Below are 21,748 nucleotides of genomic sequence, written 5' to 3'. Positions count from 1 at the left end.
AGGACCACACTCTCACTTCCACTGCGACAGCACTTTTATCTTTCTCATTTTGCAAAGCCTCACTCGTCATTCCGGGGAAACTGCCTTTTAAAAACTAATTTGCACACAATGTCCTGATTAAAGACAGTTTCATTTAAAAACAGGCTTTTCAATATTTTCAGCACCACTGATGCCAAATACATTAACTTGCCAGAGAGAGGAGAAACGGCACCAAAGCCAGGGTTTGTGTCGCCCATACAAATGCACTGGTAATACATTTCTGGATTGGAAACAAGGACATATTGAAAAGATATCATGGAAAATGTACGTATGTTCTACCACAAACACGGGTTCACTTCATTGTCCAAGAGAAGAGCCACAAAGTACGCTTGGCTTTTGTAAAATACAAATTAATATGTTTGGCTCTACACAAACTTGATGAATGTGATTAAAGGAAATCTTATAAACATTATCACTGCATAGGTGATTCCAGGTTTGCAATGACAATCATTTCAACATAATTTACTGTAAAGGACAGCTCTTTGGTAAGAATTAATGATGCTACACGTAGAAAGTCCTCTTGATATACAGATTCAACAATTGTCCATCACAAACTGTCTAGAAGGACAAAATGACAAGTTCAGAAGGCAGATTTAGCATCGAGAGATGACAGCCGTCCTGACTGTGATGCACCCCTGCCTATCTCAGCATCCCCTACTGGTAAGGTGAGTGTACTCCTCCAGCAAAGCCCCACAGCTTTCTGTTCCATAATTCAACTCAGTTTCCACAAACTTCCAATAGGGAAACTTATGCCAGTTGATGCTCAAACCTGAATTCACAAGGGTCACAAGGTTACCTCAACTGCCAAAGATGACATCCAAAGCAAATGTGTTTGTGCCACGTTTCTCACAGTTGATAAAGCCAACACACTTGATAGATCGCTGTTCTTGTTCTTATTATCCTCAGAAGAGTGTGAGCACGCCACCGTTTTGAAAGAGAATATAAAAGAAAAGTGGTTGTTCCCCCCGATGTGCTACTCAGCTTGTGTTCTCAGTTCATGTGTTTTACATGTCATACAGCTACTTCCCATGCAGTGTGACAATCAATATGGTTGTTAAAACAGTGGAACTACTACCCTATAAACTGTACACCAACACTACAGCTGTAAGCTGAGCTTTGTCTTTCATGCACTGTCACGTCCTGACCAGTAAAGGGGTAATTTGTTATTGTAGTTTGGTCAGGACGTGGCAGGGGGTGTTTGTTTTATGTAGTTCGGGGTTTGTTGGGCTATGTGCTTATGTAAGAGGGGTGTTTGTTTTATGTGTTCCAAGGTTTTTTGGTCTATGTTCTATGTAAGTGTATTCTATGTTAGTTCTAGTCTTTCTATTTTTATGTTTAGTTAATGGGGTTGACCTTCAATTGGAAGCAGCTGCTCCTCGTTGCTTCTGATTGAAGGTCCTATGTATAGGGGTGTTTTTGTAATGGGATTTGTGGGTAGTTGTCTCCTGTTTTGTGTCTGTGCACATGACATGACATGACATGACATGACAGGACTGTTTAGTGTTGTTTTGGATACGTGATTTGTTTGTTTTTTCCTTCTTTTGATTTAATAAAGAATATGAGTATACACGTTCCCGCTGCACTTTGGTCTAATCCTTACGACGCCCCTGACATGCACACTCATCTGCCTTGCAAACTTTCTCTATCCAGTTCAATGTGGGGGTGATTCAGTCATGTGCACCATTCCGAGATGCATTACCAGTGCATTCTTTTCTTTTATCGTCAAGTCTCCAGATGGCCCCCAGACAACACTTCCTCGAGATTTGTCACATCAAGTAAACACTCCAATTCAAACACCACTTTGTTTGTGCGCTGCACATATTCAAGAGATTCTGAGAAGAACCACAAGAAGCAGTTGCAACTGTAATTCAGCTTGGAGTCCCAACCTGGCATAATTTGACAGCTTTTGACTTGTTCCTGACTCGAACACACCCGTCAAGAGTGTGGTGGGGTATCTAGTCTCAGAGAAATTGAGGGGCAAACAATTACTCTTGAACAAATGTACTGCAGCATATAGGTCACTTAAGCCACCACTCCAAACCCCATTAAATCAGGTAGGTAATCATTACCTGATAAGTTGCTGAAATCCTTTAGCCTGTAGGGATCACTGTGCATCAGTGGGTAGTAAGGGAAGAGAGACACATAAATCCATTTTAAATAGAGCTTCCCTGTCCACCTCAGCCGTTCGAACACTCCTGGCATGGCAAGTGGTCGACTGTGACAGGTCGTATTTCTAGCCTGGCAAACAGCATTATTCTCATTCCCAGCCCCATTGTCAACTCTCATCGAAATCTGCTGTCAGAGACTGGGGCCCCATGCTAACCAGGGCAGCCGGATTCTCTGCATGTGTCCATCTCTGTCTACATCCATACAGGAAACAGTGATGGGAGGAGATGGGGTGAGAGCTAAAAAAGCAAGGAAGGAAGGAGGAGGGGTGACAACAGGAAGAGAGGTCTCTCTGTCTCCCAATGTTGCATGCTGCCCATCCACCATGAGGTAAACGAAGAAGAGAAAATCATCCTCAATAGTGCCCATCACTCATTCATGGCTGGTGATGTTGAACAGGTCTGCTTCCTGCTTCTGATATACTTCATGACAGACTGTCCATTCTCACCGCCCAGGTCTTGTGCTCCCGACAGGACACCCTGCTCTGGAGAATCAGGCTCAGGCTGAGTAAGCCTCCCAACACAGGTGAGGGAAGTGCACCTCCCAATCTTTGCCCACTATCACTTAATGCTGAGGTGACTGGTGAGATGAATAATGGGCGATGCCATGGAATGCGATATTGATAGTAAATTGAAATATTTTGTCATATGCACGTGGGCATTACGTGCTTGTGATCTTAAGGGGTATTGATGGGTTTAACAAAGCCTTCACTTCCTCTGAGTTTTAAGCAGTGTTTCACAATGAGGTATGAAGAGGTATGCATCATTTTAAAATGTGTATCTGCTTGCAGAGCACTGAATTGAGTGTCCAGTCAAATCAAATAGAAATCTGGGTCTCAAGACTGGCAGACTGGCAGAGAGTATACACCAGGAGACCAGTGCCAAAACAAGTAGCGTTTGTCAAATTAATTTGATGTAGAAATAATGAATTCTCAAAAAGCAAAGCTTTGGAGGAGAGTCTGATTGAAGTTTAGACATTGATACAATACTAGCTGACACACATGTGCAGACACATGTACACACACACACAAGCATGCACCCATTAAAACACCTGGTTTTCTGAGCAATCTTTTGAATTATTAGGACATGTAAACAGCTTAATCACCGTTCCAGTCGTATCTTCGATCTGCACACATGCCAGCAGTGGTAGCCTCCCTCTTATGCGCGAGTGAAGTGGGTTCAGAAAAACTGAAAGTATGCATCTTAGAAATAGTTTTCACATAAACTTTATATGTCCGAACTCAGAATCAAAAAGGTTTCGCAAAAATAACATGGTCACTGTGCTTATTTTGATAGGTTATTTTCTGCATTTATCAAAAGTCCCATCAGTAGCCTGATTTCAGATGCCCATGCAAACAGGTTTATTAGGGAAATTAATCTTCTTGCAAAGCATGTAAACATTTTTACATTTGAGTAATTTAGCTGACACTGTTATCCAGAGCGACTTACAAAAGTGAATGGATACAATTATTTTACTCTTTCCTGTACTGGACCCCCGTGGGACCATTATTTTTATATATATATATATATATAAATTAGATTATATTATATTAATCTAGCTATCCACAATAATGATATTATTGTGTGCATGTAACTGTGCTCAATGAGACATACTTAATCAAAGTATACTGTAAATAGACACTCAGTCATACAAGACAACATTTTTTTTTTAAGTTGTAAGGAACAACATGCACCTGTTTATGTATGCAGAGTGAACAAAAAAATAGGAACACCTTCCTAATATTGAGTTGCACCCCCTTTTGCCCTCAAAACAGCCTCACTTCGTCGAGGCATGTACTCTACAAGGTGTCGAAAGCATCCACAGGGATGCTGGCCCATGCTGACTCCAATGCTTATCACAGTTGTGTCAAATTGGCTGGATATCATTTGGGTGGTGGACCATTCTTGATACACACGGTAAACTGTTGAGCATGAAAAACCTAGCAGTGTTGCAGTTATTGATACACTCAAACCAGTGTGCCTGGCACATACTACCATACCCCGTTCAAAAACACTTAAATTTTGTGTCTTGCCCATTCACACTTTGAAAAGAATCGGATACACAATCAATGTCTCCATTGTCTCAAGGCTTAAAAATCCTTCTTTAACCTGTCTCCTCCTCTTCATCTACACTGATTGAAGTGGATTTAACAAGTGACATCAAAAAGGGATCATAGCTTTTACCTGGTCAGTCTGTGTTGCTAACGTTTTGTACATTCAGTGCATGTATGTAGACACAACAACAATGATAATCAGGGTCCGGGAGAGGTTATCCTTCACACCTGGCCATTCTAATATAGCTCAATGAGAAAGCTCATTGTCATTGTATGGTAGTTAGATTAGCTGTTAAGAGCTTTGGCCCAGTAACTAACAGGTCGCTGGTTCAAATCCCTAGGCCAACTAGGTGAAAAATCTGTCAATGTGACCTTGAGCAAGGTAATTAACCCTAATTGCTCCTGTAAGTTGCTCTGAATAAGAGTGTCTGGTAAAATTAAAATTGGATAGTGAAGGCGATGACATGCCAGGAGTGGTAAGTCCAGGTTGGGACTGATCATAGCTCCCTTATTGGAAAACTGCTGCTGTTATATCGCAATTCAAATTTTATTTGTCACATGCTCCGAATACAACACCGTGAAATGATTACTTACCAACAACTCTTCTACATTTGCACACACTGTACATAGATTTTTTTTATTGTGTTATTGACTGTATGTTTGTGTAACTCTGTTGTTTTTGTCGCACTGCTTTGCTTTATCTTGGCCAGATCGCAGTTGTAAATGAGAACTTGTTCTCAACTGGCCTACCTGGTTAAATAAAGGTGAAAAAAAATAAAAAACTATGCAATTCAAGAAATAGAGTGGTCAATGTAAATACTGTGGGTGGCAAATGTATTACTTGTTCAGCTGTCTCAAAGTCAATTTAGTCTGAGACATGATTAACAATGGTGTGATCCAAATCAGTCACGTTTTATCATGAGCATACAGCATACGCCCTCTCAAGAGACATGCAGCTGTAGTAGGGGAGGCAATAAAACAATGATAGTCATACAAACATTGCACCACTGCTGGATTGTCAATCATCCTTCTGAATTGGATTTCATGGAGTCAAAGTCAAAATGCATATTCAAACTTTAAATCTACTGAAAAGTAGTAACTGCTCCTTTACTTTGTATTTGATTTCCAATATTATTGTATGGATAGATTTGTCTGGGATAATTATTTTGCATGAAGCATAGGGATACATGGTAATGGATAGTCTTCTTTTTATTTTAGTTATTTTTATTTCACCTTTATTTAACCAGGTAGGCAAGTTGAGAACAAGTTCTCATTTACAATTGCGACCTGGCCAAGATAAAGCAAAGCAGTTCGACACATTCAACAACACAGAGTTACACATGGAGTAAAACAAACATACAGTCAATAATACAGTAAAAAAATAAGTACAATTATTTTTTTTTTAAAATAAGTCTATATACAATGTGAGCAAATGAGGTGAGATAAGGGAGGTAAAGGCAAAAAAGGCCATGGTGGCAAAGTAAATACAATATAGCAAGTAAAACACTGGAATGGTATATTTGTAGTGGAAGAAAGTGCAAAGTAGAAATAGAAATAATGGTGTGCAAAGGAGCTAAATAAATACAGTAGGGGAAGAGGTAGTTGTTTGGGCTAAATTATAGATGGGCTATGTACAGGTGCAGTGATCTGTGAGCTGCTCTGACAGCTGGTGCTTAAAGCTAGTGAGGGAGATAAGTGTTTCCAGTATCAGAGATTTTTGTAGTTCGTTCCAGTCATTGGCAGCAGAGAACTGGAAGGAGAGACGGCCAAAGGAGGAATTGTCTTTGGGGGTGACCAGAGAGATATACCTGCTGGAGCGCGTGCTAAAGGTGGGTGCTGCTACGGTGACCAGTGAGCTGAGATAAGGGGGGACTTTAGCTAGCAGGGTCTTGTAGATGACCTGGAGCCAGTGGGTTTGGAGACGAGTATGAAGCGAGGGCCAGCCAACGAGAGCGTACAGGTCGCAGTGGTGGGTAGTATATGGGGCTTTGGTGACAAAACGGATGGCACTGTGATAGACAACATCCAGTTTATTAAGTAGGGTATTGGAGGCTATTTTGTAAATGACATCGCCGAAGTCGAGGATCGGTAGAATGGTCAGTTTTACGAGGGTATGTTTGGCAGCATGAGTGAAGGATGAAGGATGCCTTGTTGCGAAATAGGAAGCCAATTCTAGATTTAACTTTGGATTAGAGATGTTTGATGTGAGTCTGAAAGGAGAGCTTACAGTCTAACCAGACACCTAGATATTTGTAGTTGTCCACATATTCTAAGTAAGAACCGTCCAGAGTAGTGATGCTGGACGGGCGGGCAGGTACGGGCAGCGATCGGTAGAAGAGCATGCATTTAGTTTTACTTGTATTTAAGAGCAGTTGGAGGCCACAGAAGGAGAGTTGTATGGCATTGAAGCTCATCTGGAGGGTTGTTAACACAGTGTCCAAAGAAGGGCCAGAAGTATATAGAATGGTATCATCTGCGTAGAGGTGGATCAGAGACTCACCAGCAGCAAGAGCGACATCATTGATGTATACAGAGAAAATAGTTGGCCCAAGAATTGAACCCTGTGGCACCCCCAGAGACTACCAGAGGCCCGGACAACAGGCCATCCAATTTGACACATTGAACTCTATAAGAGAAGTAGTTGGTGAACCAGGCGAGGCAATCATTTGAGAAACCAAGGCTATTGAGTCTGCCGATGAGGATGTGGTGATTGACAGAGTCGAAAGCCTTGGCCATGTCAATGAATACGGCAGCACAGTATTGTTTCTTATCGATGGCGGTTACGATATCGTTTAGGGCCTTGAGCGTGGCTGAGGTGCACCCATGACCAGCTCTGAAACCAGATTGCATAGCGGAGAAGGTGCGGTGGGATTCAAAATGGTCGGTAATTTGTTTGTTGACTTGGCTTTCGAAGACCTTAGAAAGGCAGGGTAGGATAGATATAGGTCTGTAGCAGTTTGGGTTAAGAGTGTCCCCCCCTTTGAAGAGGGGGATGACAGCAGCTGCTTTCCAATCTTTTGGAATCTCAGATGACACGAAAGTGAGGTTGAACAGGCTAGTAATAGGGGTTGCAACAATTTCGACAGATAATTTTAGAAATAAAGGGTCCAGATTGTCTAGCACGGCTGATTTGTAGGGGTCCAGATTTGCAGCTCTTTCAGAACATCAGCTGACTGGATTTGGGAGAAGGAGAAATGGGGAAGGCTTGGGCGAGTAGCTGTGGGGGGTGCAGTGCTGTTGACCGCGGTAGGGGTAGCCAGGTGGAAAGCATGGCCAGCCATAGAAAAATGCTTATTGAAATTCTCAATTATAGTGAATTTATCAGAGGTTACAGAGTTTCTTATCCTCAGTGCAGTGGGCAGCTGGGAGGAGGTGTTCTTATTCTCTATGGACTTTACAGTGTCCCAGAACTTTTTTGAGTTTGTGTTGCAGGAAGCAAATTTCTGCTTGAAAAAGCTAGCCTTGGCTTTTCTAACTGCCTGTGTATATTGGTTTCTAAATTCCCTGAAAAGTTGCATATCACGGGGGCTGTTCGATGCTAATGCAGAATGCCACAGGATGTTTTTGTGTTGGTTAAGGGCAGTCAGGTCTGGAGAGAACCAAGGGCTATATCTGTTCCTGGTTCTAAATTAATTGAATGGGGCATGCTTATTTATGATGGTGAAGAAGGAATTGAAGAAAAAAATAACCAGGTATCCTCTACTGACGGGATGAGGTCAATATCCTTCGAGGATACCCGGGCCAGGTCGATTAGAAAGGCTTGCTCGCTGAAATGTTTCAGGGAGCGTTTGACAGTGATGAGTGGAGGTCGTTTGACCGCTGACCCATTACGGATGCAGGCAATGAGGCAGTGATCGCTGAGATCTTGGTTGAAAACAGCAAAGGTGAATTTAGAGGGCAAGTTGGTTAGGATGATATCTATGAGGGTGCCCGTGTTTATGGCTTTGGGGTGGTACCTGGTAGGTTCATTGATAATTTGTGTGAGATTGAGGGCATCAAGCTTAGATTGTAGGATGGCTGGGGTGTTAAGCATGTCCCAGTTTAGGTCACCTAGCAGCACGAGCTCTGAAGATAGATGGGGGGCAATCAGTTCACATATGGTGTCCAGAGCACAGCTGGGGGCAGAGGGTGGTCTATAGCAGGTGGCAACGGTGAGAGACTTGTTTTTAGAGATGGATTTTTAAAAGTAGAAGTTCAAATTGTTTGGGTACAGACCTGGATAGTAGAACATAACTCTGCAGGCTATCTCTGCAGTAGATTGCAACACCGCCCCCTTTGGCCATTCTATGTTGTCTGAAAATGTTGTAGTTAGGGATGAAGATTTACATTTACATTTACATTTAAGTCATTTAGCAGACGCTCTTATCCAGAGCGACTTACAAATTGGTGCATTCACCTTATGATATCCAGTGGAACAACCACTTTACAATAGTACATCTAAATCTTTTAGGGGGGGGGGGTTAGAAGGATTACTTTGTCCTATCCCAGGTATTCCTTAGAGGTGGGGTTTCAGGTGTCTCCGGAAGGTGGTGATTGACTCCGCTGTCCTGGCGTCGTGAGGGAGCTTGTTCCACCATAGGGGTGCCAGAGCAGCGAACAGTTTTGACTGGGCTGAGCGGGAACTGTACTTCCTCAGAGGTAGGGGGCGAGCAGGCCAGAGGTTAATGAACGCAGTGCCCTTGTTTGGGTGTAGGGACTGATCAGAGCCTGAAGGTACGGAGGTGGCATTCCCCTCAAGGCTCCGTAGGCAAGCACCATGGTCTTGTAGCGGATGCGAGCTTCAACTGGAAGCCAGTGGAGAGAGCGGAGGAGCGGGGTGACGTGAGAGAACTTGGGAAGGTTGAACACCAGACGGGCTGCGGCGTTCTGGATGAGTTGTAGGGGTTTAATGGCACAGGCAGGGAGCCCAGCCAACAGCGAGTTGCAGTAATCCAGACGGGAGATGACAAGTGCCTGGATTAGGACCTGCGCCGCTTCCTGTGTGAGGCAGGGTCGTACTCTGCGAATGTTGTAGAGCATGAACCTACAGGATCGGGTCACCACCTTGATTTCAGAGTTTTTGGTGGACTTCCTAAGCCAGGATTCAGACACGGCTAGGACATCCGGGTTGGCAGAGTGTGCTAAAGCAGTGAATAAAACAAACTTAGAGAGAAGGCTTCTAATGTTAACATGCATGAAACCAAGGCTATTACGGTTACAGAAGTCATCAAAAGAGAGTGCCTGGGGAATAGGTGTGGAGCTAGGCACTGCAGGGCCTGGATTCACCTCTACATCACCAGAGGAACAGAGGAGGAGTAGAATAAGGATATGGCTAAAAGCTATGAGAATTGGTCGTCTATGACGTCCAGAATGGAGAGTAAAAGTAGCAGGTTTCTGGGGGCGATAAAATAGCTTCAAGGTATAATGTACAGACAAAGGTATGGTAGGATGTGAATACAGTGGAGGTAAACCTAGGCATTGAGTGATGATGAGAGAGATATTGTCTCTAGAAACATCACTGAAACCAGAAGATGTCATAGCATGTGTGGGTGGTGGAACTGAAAGGTTGGATAAGGTATAATGAGCAGGGCTAGAGGCTCTACAGTGAAATAAGCCAATAAACACTAACCAGAACAGCAATGGACAAGGCATATTGACATTAAGGAGAGGCATGCTTAGCCGAGTGATCATAAGGGTCCCGTGAGATTTAGACAGCTAGCAGGGCCATAGATAGCAAGCTGGCAGAAGATGGAGGTCTCTTTTTTGCCACCTCATGCATTTCCGTCTGTAGATTAGTGGGGTTCCGTGTGGTAGGGGGGACCTGTCCAATTGGCAAAATAGTTATAGTGGCACAAGAAAATTGTCCGATAGACCTATTCAGATAGCAGCCGATAAGACAGCTAACGATTAGCAGGCTGCAGATGGGCATTCAGGTTACGTCGCGACGGAGGGGCCAGTTGGATAACTCCCTCGGGCAGATAACGTCGGTAGTCCAGTAGTGAAGGACCGATGGGGCTCCGCATCGGCAGTAAAACGGGTCCGCATCGGTGATTGTAGCCCAGGAGTGGCTGACGGAACTCTTCAGCTGGCTAGCTCCGGAATAATTGATGTTAGCTCCGGGACTGACGTTAGCCAATAGTCAATTGGGTAGCAGCTAGCTAGCTGCAAGATCCAGGTGTAAATGTCCAGAGCCTGCGGTAGAAATCCGGGGATATGGAGAGAAAATAGGTCCGGTATGCTCTGGTCTGAGTCACGCTGTACAAAACTGCCGATAGCTTTTCGAGTCAAGGGATAGCTGATGACTGCCAACCGTGGCTAGCTGAACTCCAACGTTAGCCAGTGAACTGGCCAACCTCTGGCTAACCTCTGGCTAGCTTCTGTTGAGGATTTCAGATTTGAGGTAAATAATATTATTTTATTTTTTTTAATTGGTGAGGGGTTTGCAGGAGAGTGTTTTGAGGTTGATTTTTTTGAAAAAAATATATAAAAAGATATGCGAAGAAAATATGTAAATATATATATATATATATATACATGGGACACGACAAGACGAAGGACAAAGATGTCTGACTGCTACGCCATCAAACAGCCAGCAAGGAAAACAAAGGATTGTGTTCTATATTCCACATGTATTCAGACAGACTCTCACTCCAACTTAGAATTGTAAAACTCGCTCCACTTATTCTGTCCTTCGTGACCTTTCATTATTTCAAAGGAACAATCAGACCAACGGTACTTGACGATGTTTGTTGCTACAATAACACACAGGCACTTGTCTCCAATATTATTCAGACCAGAGATGCCCATAACCTTTGTATGTTTTTAGAATTTTAGTAAAGCATTTCAAAAGACACATTTAAAGATGTTCCATCTCATTAAACAGTTCAACATCAGGGCATTGCTACTTGTACATTATTTTTCTTCTCAGTACTTTTTTTTTATTCAATATATTTCCGGTAAAAGGTACAGTTGGTACTGAACAGAGTGTGTGTGTGTGTGTGTGTGTGTGTGTGTGTTGACTCACTGTAAAAAAGAGGATAAACTAAAATACCCACCACATCCCAGAGAACCTATTTGCCCATGAACCATTCTAATGGAGTGCAGCGACAGGACTTATTAACAGGTCACTGGAAGCTACATTCAAAGTCTCTGCTCTGCTGTATTTATAAGGCAATTACTTTGAAACTAACATCAAGCTAAAAAAATACTAAATACATAAATAAAATGCCTCTACTCACAAGGCACCATTTACTTGAATAAGTAAAGTGAGAGATGGGTCAGTACTCCAGAATATGTTGTGTAAAGCTTAATTAATCATTTTTAGATTTGTATTGTTTTTACTGTATCGGGAGGGTAACATACACGGACGTTTCGGCTTTCACCTTCTTCAGTGTGCAGGTTCAAATCTTACAATCTGAAACAACATTTTTAGGAAATATAGGTGCTTCTAATCAGGGTAATTGGTCCTATGCCATTTACCTGAATGACACTGGATCAAGAGGCCTACTGCAGGGGTCTCTAACCCTGTTCCTGGAGAGCTACCCTCCTGTAGGTTTTCACTCCAACCCCAGTTGTAACTAACCTTATTCAGCTTATCAACCAGTAAATTATTAGAATCAGGTTTGGAGGTTTAGAGCATAAACCTACAGGACAGTGGCTCTCCAGGAACAGGGTTGGAGAGCCCTAGTTTACTGGTTCTTAAAATCGACAAACATGTATTCCCCTTAAAAACACTATATACAAGGCTAAGTGGATTATTGAGTTTCAACTGCACCACATGAGATGTCAGCTAGGGTCCACGAGCTTAGCCTTCTCACGAACACGCTTGTGGAGCCAAAATAATTATACATCATGTCAAACAATCTATTCTCTCAGAGCCATCTGAAGAGGTCCAGCAAGAATACAACAGCATAGTGTGAATATACTGAACAAAAATATGAATGCAACAATTTCAATTTAACTGAGTTCATAGAAGGAAATCAGTTAATTGAAATGAAGTCATTAGGCCACAGCCATGGGTGGGAGCCAGGTCCAGCCACTGGGGAGCCAGGCCCAGCCAATCAGAATGAGTTTTCTGCACAAAAGGGCTTTATTACAGACAGAAAAACTCCTAAGAACCCACTACCCCCCTCCCCCTCATCAGACGATCCCACAGGTAAAGAAGCCGGATGTAGAACTCCTGGGCTGGCGTGGTTATACGTGGTCCGTGGTTGTGAGGCCAGTTAGATGTACTGCCAAATTCTATAAATATGACATTGGAGGCGGCTTATGGTAGATAAATGAACATTAAATTATCTGTCAACAGCTCTGTTGGACATTCCTGCAGTCAGCATGCTCTCTTACAACTTGTGTTGTGTGACAAAACAGCACATTTTAGAGTGACCTTCTATTGACACCGGCACAATATGCACCTGTGTAATGGTCATGTCGTTTATGAGCTTCTTGACATGCCACATCTGTCAGGTGGGTGGATTATCTTGGCAATGGAGAAATGCTCACTAACAGGGATGTAAACACATTTGTGCACACCATTTGAGAGAAACAAGCTTTATGTGTGTATGGAACATTTTGGGGATCTTTTATTTCAGCTCATGAAAAATGGGACCAACACTTGGCGTGTTCTGTTTATATTTTTGTCCAGTATATATACAGTATCTTCAAAGATTATACTCTCTTCAAAGATTATTCGTAAAAATCAAAATAACTTCACAGATCTTCATCGTAAAGGGTTTAAACCCTGTTTCCCGTGGTTGTTCAATGAACCATAAACAATTAATGAACATGCACCTGTGGAATGGTCGTTAAGACACTAACAGCTTACAGACGGTAGGCAATTAAGGTCACAGTTATGAAACTTAGGACACAAAAGAGGCCTTTCTACTAACTCTGAAAAACACCAAAAGAAGGATGCCCAGGGTCCCTGCCCATCTGCGTGAACATGCCGTAGGCATGCTGCAAGGAGGCATGAGGATGCAGATGTGGCCAGGGCAATAAATTGCAATGTCCGTACTGTGAGACGCCTAAGACAGCACTACAGGGAGACAGGACAGACAGCTGATCGACCTCGCAGTGGCAGACCACGTGTAACAACACCTGCACAGGATCGGTACATCCGAACATCACACCTGAGGGACAGGTTTAAACCCTGGCAAAATGGCTTAAGGACAAGAAAGTCAAGCTATTAGTGTGGCCATCACAAAGCCCTGACCTCAATCCTATAGAACATTTGTGGGCAGAACTGAAAAGGTGTGTGTGAGCAAGGATCCTACAAACCTGACTCAGTTACAGCAGCTCTGTCAAGAGGAATGGGCCAAAATTCACCCAACTTATTGTGGGAAGCTTGTGGAAGGCTACCCGAAACATTTGAGCCAATTTAAAGGCAATGCTACCACATACTAATTGAGTGTATGTAAACTTCTAGCCCACTGGGATTGTGATGAAAGAAATAAAAGCTGAAATAAATAATTATCTCTACTATTATTCTGACATTTCACATTCTTAAAATAAAGTGGTGATCCTAACAGACCTAAGACAGGGAATCTTTACTCGGATTAAATGTCAGAAATTGTGAAGAAATGAGTTTAAATGTATTTGGCTAAGGTGTATGTAAACTTCCGACTTCAACTGTATATTCTGTATATATTTCCTCCCCCAAAAAACTTTTGTTAGTTTTCATCCTGCTCCGTGACTAGTTAATATGTCATTGTGATGTTAGTGATCGTGTATCTCCTTTTTTATGGTGCCAGGCAAGGGTACACCATTTTCTCTTATCCTATTTATTATTTACTTTATTTGCTTTAATTTAAACAGTCAAAATCTCCCTATGTTGCAGAGACCTCGGGATGTGGGGCCCAGAATCTCTTAATGTGAGGGTATTCTGCAAGCATGTACGTGAAGCAGAGATAAGGGCCGTGATTTTTTTATATTTTTTTAGGAGGAAAAATAGAGTAGAATGTAGGGCACATCTCCATGGATTGATCTGAAAGGAGAATGTACTCCTCAGGTGTGACAGCCAAAACATTTCACAGCAAAAGTAGAACACACCACAGAAAGATGGAGATAGAAAGGGAAGAGAAGCAGAAAGAGTTCAAGTAAGCACAGTTGGTATGAAAAATCTATGTTTTGTCAAAATCTTACAAATGCTGAAATGTTTCTGCAAGACATGTTTGCTGACATGCAGAGGTACACTATATATACAAAAGTATGTGGACATCACTTCAAATTAGTCAATTCTGCTAGTTCATCCACACCCGTTGCTGACAGGTGTATAAAATCGAGTACACAGCCATGTAATCTCCGTAGACAAAACATTGGTAGTAGAATGGCCTTTCTGAAGAGCTCAGTGACATTCAAAGTTGCAAGTCAGTTCGTCAAAGTTATGCCCTGCTAGAGCTGCCCCGGTCAACTGTAAGTGCTGTTATTGTGAAGTTGAAACGTCTAGGAGCAACAACGGCTTAGCCACAAAGTGGTAGGCCACACAAGCTCACAGAACGGGATTGCCGAGTGTTGATGCACGTAGCGCTTAAAAACTGTCTCTCCTTGGTTGCAACACTCACTACCAAGTTCCAAACGGCCTCTGGAAGCAACGTCAGCACAATAACTGTTCATCAGGAGCTTCATGAAATGGGTTTCCATGGCCGAGCAGCCATGCGCAATGCCTAGTGTCGGCTGGAGTGGTGTAAAGCTCGACGCCATTGGAATCTGGAGCAGTGGAAACACGTTCTCTAGAGTGATGAATCATGCTTCACCATCTGGCAGTCCAGCGGACGAATCTGGGTTAGGCAGATGCCAGGAGAATGCTACCTGCCCGAATGTATAGTGTCAACTGTGAAATTTGGTGGAGGAGGAATAATGGTCTGGGGATTTTTTTCATGGTCGGGCTAGGCCCTTTAGTTCTAGTGAAGGGAAATCTTAACGTTACAGCATACAATGACATTCTAGACAATTCTGTGCTTCCAACTTTGTGGCAACAGTTTCGGAAAGGCCCTTTTCTCTTTTAGCATGCACAAAGTGAGGTCCATACAGACATGGTTTGTCGAGATCATTATGGAAGAACTTGATTGGCCTGCACAGAGCCCTGACCTCAACCCCATCGAAAACCTTCAGGATTAATTGGAAGGCTGACTGCGAGCCAGTGCCCAACCTCAATAATGCTCTTGTGGCTGAATGGAAACAAGTCCCTGCAGCAATGTTCCAACAAAAAAGCCTTTTGGTAATGTAGTGTACGATGAAGGAGATGTATTTTGCAGTGTCAGTCTAATTTCAAGAACTTGTTATTTTGGTACAGTGCTCATTGGGCACATCTGGAATATAACTGGAATAAGGAGAAAATGTTTTGTTCGAGTAATAGTCAAAAACAATGTTGTGCCATATAATTTTTATGAGAAATTAAAATGTTCTTCTTAATAACAGACACTCTGAGACATACAGGCGAACACGCATTTATTTGTCACACAGAAGGGTCCTTTTTATAACTCAGATTTGAATTACGTCCATCTTTTCAACAGTTCTATTGAGCCGACTACATACAGAGTCCTTGGGTTGGAGTGTGAGAGTATCTTCCTAACGCCATGATTCCCTTCCAATTCCATTCAGAACCAAAGACAAATGTTCCTCTTTGTGTTTCACTCCATGCAGAATGGTATTTTGTCAACGTAATACAGCCCAGAGCCAAGTAGTGCTGGGAGTTTAAATGGGAAATGGGCAGTGCTTTATTATGCCGCAGTGCCTTGGAAATGAATGTGGATAATAGATATATTCACGACGGTATTAATATCTTCAAAGTTCAACTTTTTTTCTCTCCCACTCTCTTACTCAATTTTCCCTCTCCCAGGCTCCAAACTATTTGCCATAGGCTATGCCTTATACTAAATAGATTTCTGAGAACATTTGTGTCATATTTCCTATTTTTCCCAGTTTGTCAAGACGAATCGTCAGCGCAGCCTCTGAGTGGAATCTCCACACAAGCTTGGCCTTCATTGTCAGGGCCTACAGATTCATCTCTGGAGGAGAATTAACAAGTCAAATTGGCCAATGACACTTCTCTCAAGGCTTTGGGCAGGAAAATTAGCACAAGTTCAAGGGGTAGGAAAATACTATCTTAAAATGCTACTATTTTCAACAACTATACAATCACTATCCAATTATACACTTTTGAAAAAAAAATCAGGAAATGGAGAACAGGAAATGTCCACTGGAAATGGTGTTGATCTGTCTCGATCATCTGTCCACAATATTAGCCCATGTTCATAAAAAAAATACTTTATTGACAGACGCGCATTCAAGGCGAATGCTCCTTAAGGCGGTTATAATAAATCAAAGTGATGAGTGGAGGAGCCATCGGTATATACAGTATGTCAGAGAGGTAATGAAAGCAAATCGCAGCAGAGAAGTGAGAGGTGAATCTCCTTTGGAATGTGATTCAGACGGCCCACATTAGACACGGCACAGAGAATGCCGGTAGCAATGTTCAACCTGACCCCATTTAAAGCTTAACTAACAACGTATATATTTTTGGTGTGTGTGTGCCTTTGGCCCAGGCACAGGGATGAACTTCTGATCTCCTTTCCCACACTGGCTCTACCCTGGGGAAATATTCTATCTTTAATTATCATCTCCGTGCACTAAGCAGCTATGTGTGGCGAACAGAAACGTGGCGGCGGTGGACTCTATTCCCACGGCAGTCCACTCAGCACGGGCTGGCAGGCCCAATGTTGGGCAGGGTAAAACGGGGACATGGGGCTGGAAATGGCTCATTTTGGGCCCACACCTTCTGTCAGAGACAGAGAATACAGTGTGTCCTTTCCTGTCAGAAGGAATATCTTGGGTCTCTGGAAAAATGTTGTCAAACATGTCCTTGTGTGATGTTCTGATTGTCAAAGTGAGATTCCCAAGTAACGTGTAAAAATTGGTTGAAGGAACCATTTTTGTGTTTCATAGATCGAAGGCTAGATTTACGAAGCATTGCATTTTTGTACAGCATGCACCTGTTTTTCTCCTGAGGGAATGATATTAGAAATGATCCTATCTGGAAAAAAGAGAAGCAAGTTTTGCACTAGTTAAATCTCTTAGTAAACTAGATGGTAAATTTACATGAAGTAAAATTGTGGGGCTTCCTCTAGCTTTTCAAAATATTTTTTTGTTAGGTAGTGGAAGAAGTTAATAAAGTGTTACTTTACCATTTAAAGCAAATCAGTTACCCTTTGTCAAAGTTAAATTTAGTAAACTAGTTGGTCTGACTACATTGATAGACTACTATATCAACTTTCTTACTTGATTGTGGGGCAGTTAGATCACACATTTAATCAGAAATAACTACACTCGGACTACTACACTTTTAAACACTCTCTCACTAGAATACCACCGTACAAAATACCACAGTATATGCAACATGTAATGTATTTGCATTGTTAAAGTTTTAAATAAACTATTTCATGTTCAAGAAGTCCTCTCTGGGCTGGAGGGGGATCAGTGGGAAAAGGGACCCACTGGCCAGAAAGGGGGAACCCCTTCCCTCAGACCAACTCTGCCCCCAGGTGGGACACAGAAGTTAATTGAGCATAGCATATATAGGGCCCTATAGAATCCACTGTATTTTTTGCCTGATTTTGTTTTTTCCCAATTTCCATTTTCTCCGTTTAGTTTTCCAGGTTTCCTATTTTTCAAGTTTGTCAGGGTTGATGCTCTCAAAAATCACACCTTTTAAATAGAAAAACAACAACATTGGATGTTTTAAGTCCACAACAATAATACATTTGGACTTTTGGGTGAAGTTACCCTTTAATGCAAAAAACAACAACATTAGATTGATGCAAATTATCATGATATAATTCTGCCAGGTAGGCACTACACACACACACACACACAAACATCGCCAACACCGATGTCTTGCACCCAGACAAACTAAACACCTTGTTCACCTGCTTTGAGGATAACACAGTGCCATCTACGCAGCCCACTCCCAAGGACTGTCGGCTCTCCTTCTCCGTGATCGATGTGAGTAAGACATTTAATAGTGTTAAGCCTCACAAGGCTGCTGGCCCAGACGGCATCCCTAGCCGCGTCCTGAGAGCATGCACATACCAGCTGGCTGGAGTGTTTACGGCCATATTCAATCTCTCCCTATCCCAGTCTGCTGTCCCCACTTGCTTCAAGATGCCCACCATTGTTCCTGTGCCCAAGAAAGCAAAGGTAACTGAACTAAATGACTATCGCCACGTAGCACTCACTTCTTTCATCATGAAGTACTTTGAGAGGCTAGTTAAGGATCAATTCACCTCCACCTTACCTGACACCCTAGACGCACATCAATTTGCTTACCGCCCCAATAGATCCACAGACAATGCAATCACCATTACACTGCACACTCCCCTATCTCACCTGGACAAGAGGAATACCTATGTAAGAATGATGTTCATTGACAATAGCTCAGCCTTCAACACCATAGTACCCTCCAAGCTCATCATCAAGCATGGGGCCCTGGGTCTGAACTCCACCCTGTGCAACTGGGTCCTGGACTTCCTTACGGGCCGCCCCAGGTGGTGAAGGTAGGAAACAACACCTCCTCGTCACTGATCCTCAACACAGGGGCTCCAAAAGGGTGCGTACTCAGCCCCCTCCTCTACTCCCTGTTCACCCATGACTGCGTGGCCACACACCTCCAACTCAATCATCAAGTTTGCAGACAACACAACCATAGTAGGCCTGATTACCAACAATGACGAGACATCCTCCAGGGAGGAGTTGAGGGCCCTGGCAGAGTGGTGCCAGGAAAATAACCTCTCTTATTAGCCAACGTACAATCAGTGGATAACAAAATAGACATGCTACGATCATGAATATCCTACCAATGGAACATTAAAAACTGTAATATCTTATGTTTCACCGAGTCGTTGCTGAACGCCAACATGAATAACATACAGATGGCGGGTTTTATGCTGTATCGGCAGGATAGAACAGTTGTCTCCGTTAAGACAAGGGGTGGTGGTCTGTGCATTTTTGTAAAACAACAGCTGGTGCACAAAATCTAATATTAAGGAAGTCTCAAGGTTTTGCTCGCCTGAGGTAGAGTATCTCATGATAAGTTGAAGACCACACCATTTACCAAGATAGTTTCCATCTATATTCCTTGTAGCTGTCAATTTACCACCACACACCGATGCTGGCACTAAGTCCGCACTCAATGAGCTGTATAAGGCCATAAGTAAACAGGAAAACTCATCCAGAAGCAGAGCTCCAAGTGGACGGGGACTTTAACTTAAATCCGTTTTACCTACATTTCTACTATGTTAAAAGTGCAACCAGAGGGGGAAAAAAATCAAGACCACCTTTACTACGCACACAGACACGTGTAAAAAGCTCTCCCTCACCCTCCATTTGGCAAATCTGACCATAATTCTATCCTTTTGATTCCTGCTTACAAGCAAAAACAAAAGCAAGATGCACCAGTGACTTGGTCAATAAAGAAGTGGTCAGATGACGCAGATGCTAAACTACAGGAATGCTTTGCTAGCACACACTGGAATATGTTCCGGGATTCTTCCGATGGCATTGAGGAGTACACCACATCAGTCACTGGCTTCATCAATAAGTGCATAAATGACGTCGTCCCCACAGTGACCGTACGTACATACCCCAACCAGAAGCCATGTAACATTTGCACTGAGCTAAAGGATAGAGCTGCTGCTTTCAAGGAGTATAACCAGGACGCATATAATAAATCCCGCTACGCCCTCAGACGAACCATCAAACAGGCAAAGCATCAATACAGGACTAAGATTGAATTGTACTACACCGGCTCTGATGCTCATCGGACGTGGCAGGGCTTGCAAACTATTACAGATTACAAAGGGTAGTACAGACGCGAGCTGCCCAGTGACACGACCTAACCAGACGAGCTAAATTACTTCATGCTCGCTTCGAGGCAAGCAACACTAAAGCATGCATGAGAGCATCAGCTGTTCCGGACGACTGTGTGATCACGCTCTCCGTAGCCGATGTGAGTAAGACCTTTAAACAGGTCAACAGTCACAAGGCCGTGGGGCCAGACAGATTACCAGGACGTGTACTCTGAGCATGCACTGACCAACTGGCAAGTGTCTTCCCTGACATTTTCAACCTGTCCCTGTCCGAGTCTGTAATACCAACATGTTTCAAGCAGACCAACATAGTCTCTGTGCCAAAGAACACTAAGATAACATGCCTAAATGACTACAGACACGTAGCACTCATGTCTGTAGCCATGAAGTTCTTTGAAAGGCTGGTCATAGCTCACATCAACACTATTATCCCAGAAACCCTAGACCTACCCAATTTGCATACCGCCCCAACAAATCCACATATGATGCAATCTCTATTGCCTTCCTCACTGCCCTTTCCCACCTGGACAAAAGGAACACCTACGTGAGAATAATATTCATTGACTACAGCTCAGTGTTGAACACCATAGTGCCCTCAAAGCGCATCACTAAGCTAAGGACCTTGGGACTAAACACCTCCCTCTGCAACTGGATCCTGGACTTCCTGACAGGCCACCCCCAGGTGGTAACAACACATCCGCCAAGCCGATCCACAACACGGTGGCCCCTCAGGGGTGCGTGCTCAGTCCCCTCCTGTACTCCCTGTTCACCCATGACTGCATGGCCAGGCACGACTCCAACACCATCATTAAGTTTTCCGACGACACAACAGTGGTAGGCCTGATCACCAACAACGATGAGACAGCCTATAGGGAGGAGGTCAGAGACCTGGCCGTGTGGTGCCAGGATAACAACCTCTCCCTCAACATGATCAAGATAAAGGAGATGATTGTGGACTAAAGGAAAAGGAGGACCGAGCTGTAGTGGAGCAGGTTGAGAGCTTCAAGTTCCTTGGCGTCCACATCACCAAAAAACTATCATGGTCCAAACACACCAAGACAGTCATGAAGAGGGCACAACAATATTATTCCCCCTCAGGAGACTGAAAATATTTGGCATGGGTCCTCAGATCCTCAAAAAGTTCTACAGCTGGACCATCGACATAATCCTGACTGGTTGCATCACCGCCAGGTATGGCAACTGCTCGGCCTCTGACCGCCTCTGACCAAGCTTCCTGCCATTCAGGACCTCTAAACCAGGCGGTGTCAGAGGAAGGCCCTAAAAATTAAACTATATGCATTGTTGTTGCCCCCCCCTTTCCGATGCTGCTACTCTCTGGTTAATATCTATGCATAGTCACTTTAACTCTACCTACACGTACATATTACCTCGACTAACCTGTGACCCCACACATTGACCCTGTACTGGTACCCACTGTATATAGTCTCACTACTGTTATTTTACTGCTGCTATTTAACTATTTGTTATTTTTATTAAAATGTTTTACGTAACACTTACTTTTCTTAAAACTGCATTGCTGGTTAAGGGCTTGTAAGTAAGCATTTCCCTGTAAGGTCTGCACCTGTTGTATTCGGCGCATGTGACAAATACAATTTGATTTAATTTGATTGGTCAAAGTAGCTGACGTGTGTTC

At 43.1% G+C, this 21,748-nt stretch overlaps 1 protein-coding gene across 1 annotated transcript in view; it reads right to left on the bottom strand.

Annotated features, from left to right (window-relative positions):
- LOC115205051 (protein diaphanous homolog 2) overlaps positions 1-21,748 on the bottom strand; it is a 675,845-nt gene that overhangs the window by 212,978 nt on the left and 441,119 nt on the right. The window lies entirely within an intron of this gene.

This window comes from Salmo trutta, chromosome 13 (genome assembly GCF_901001165.1).
Source record: "Salmo trutta chromosome 13, fSalTru1.1, whole genome shotgun sequence".
NCBI lineage: Eukaryota > Metazoa > Chordata > Actinopteri > Salmoniformes > Salmonidae > Salmo > Salmo trutta.
This window is presented reverse-complemented; position numbering and strand designations above follow the sequence as displayed.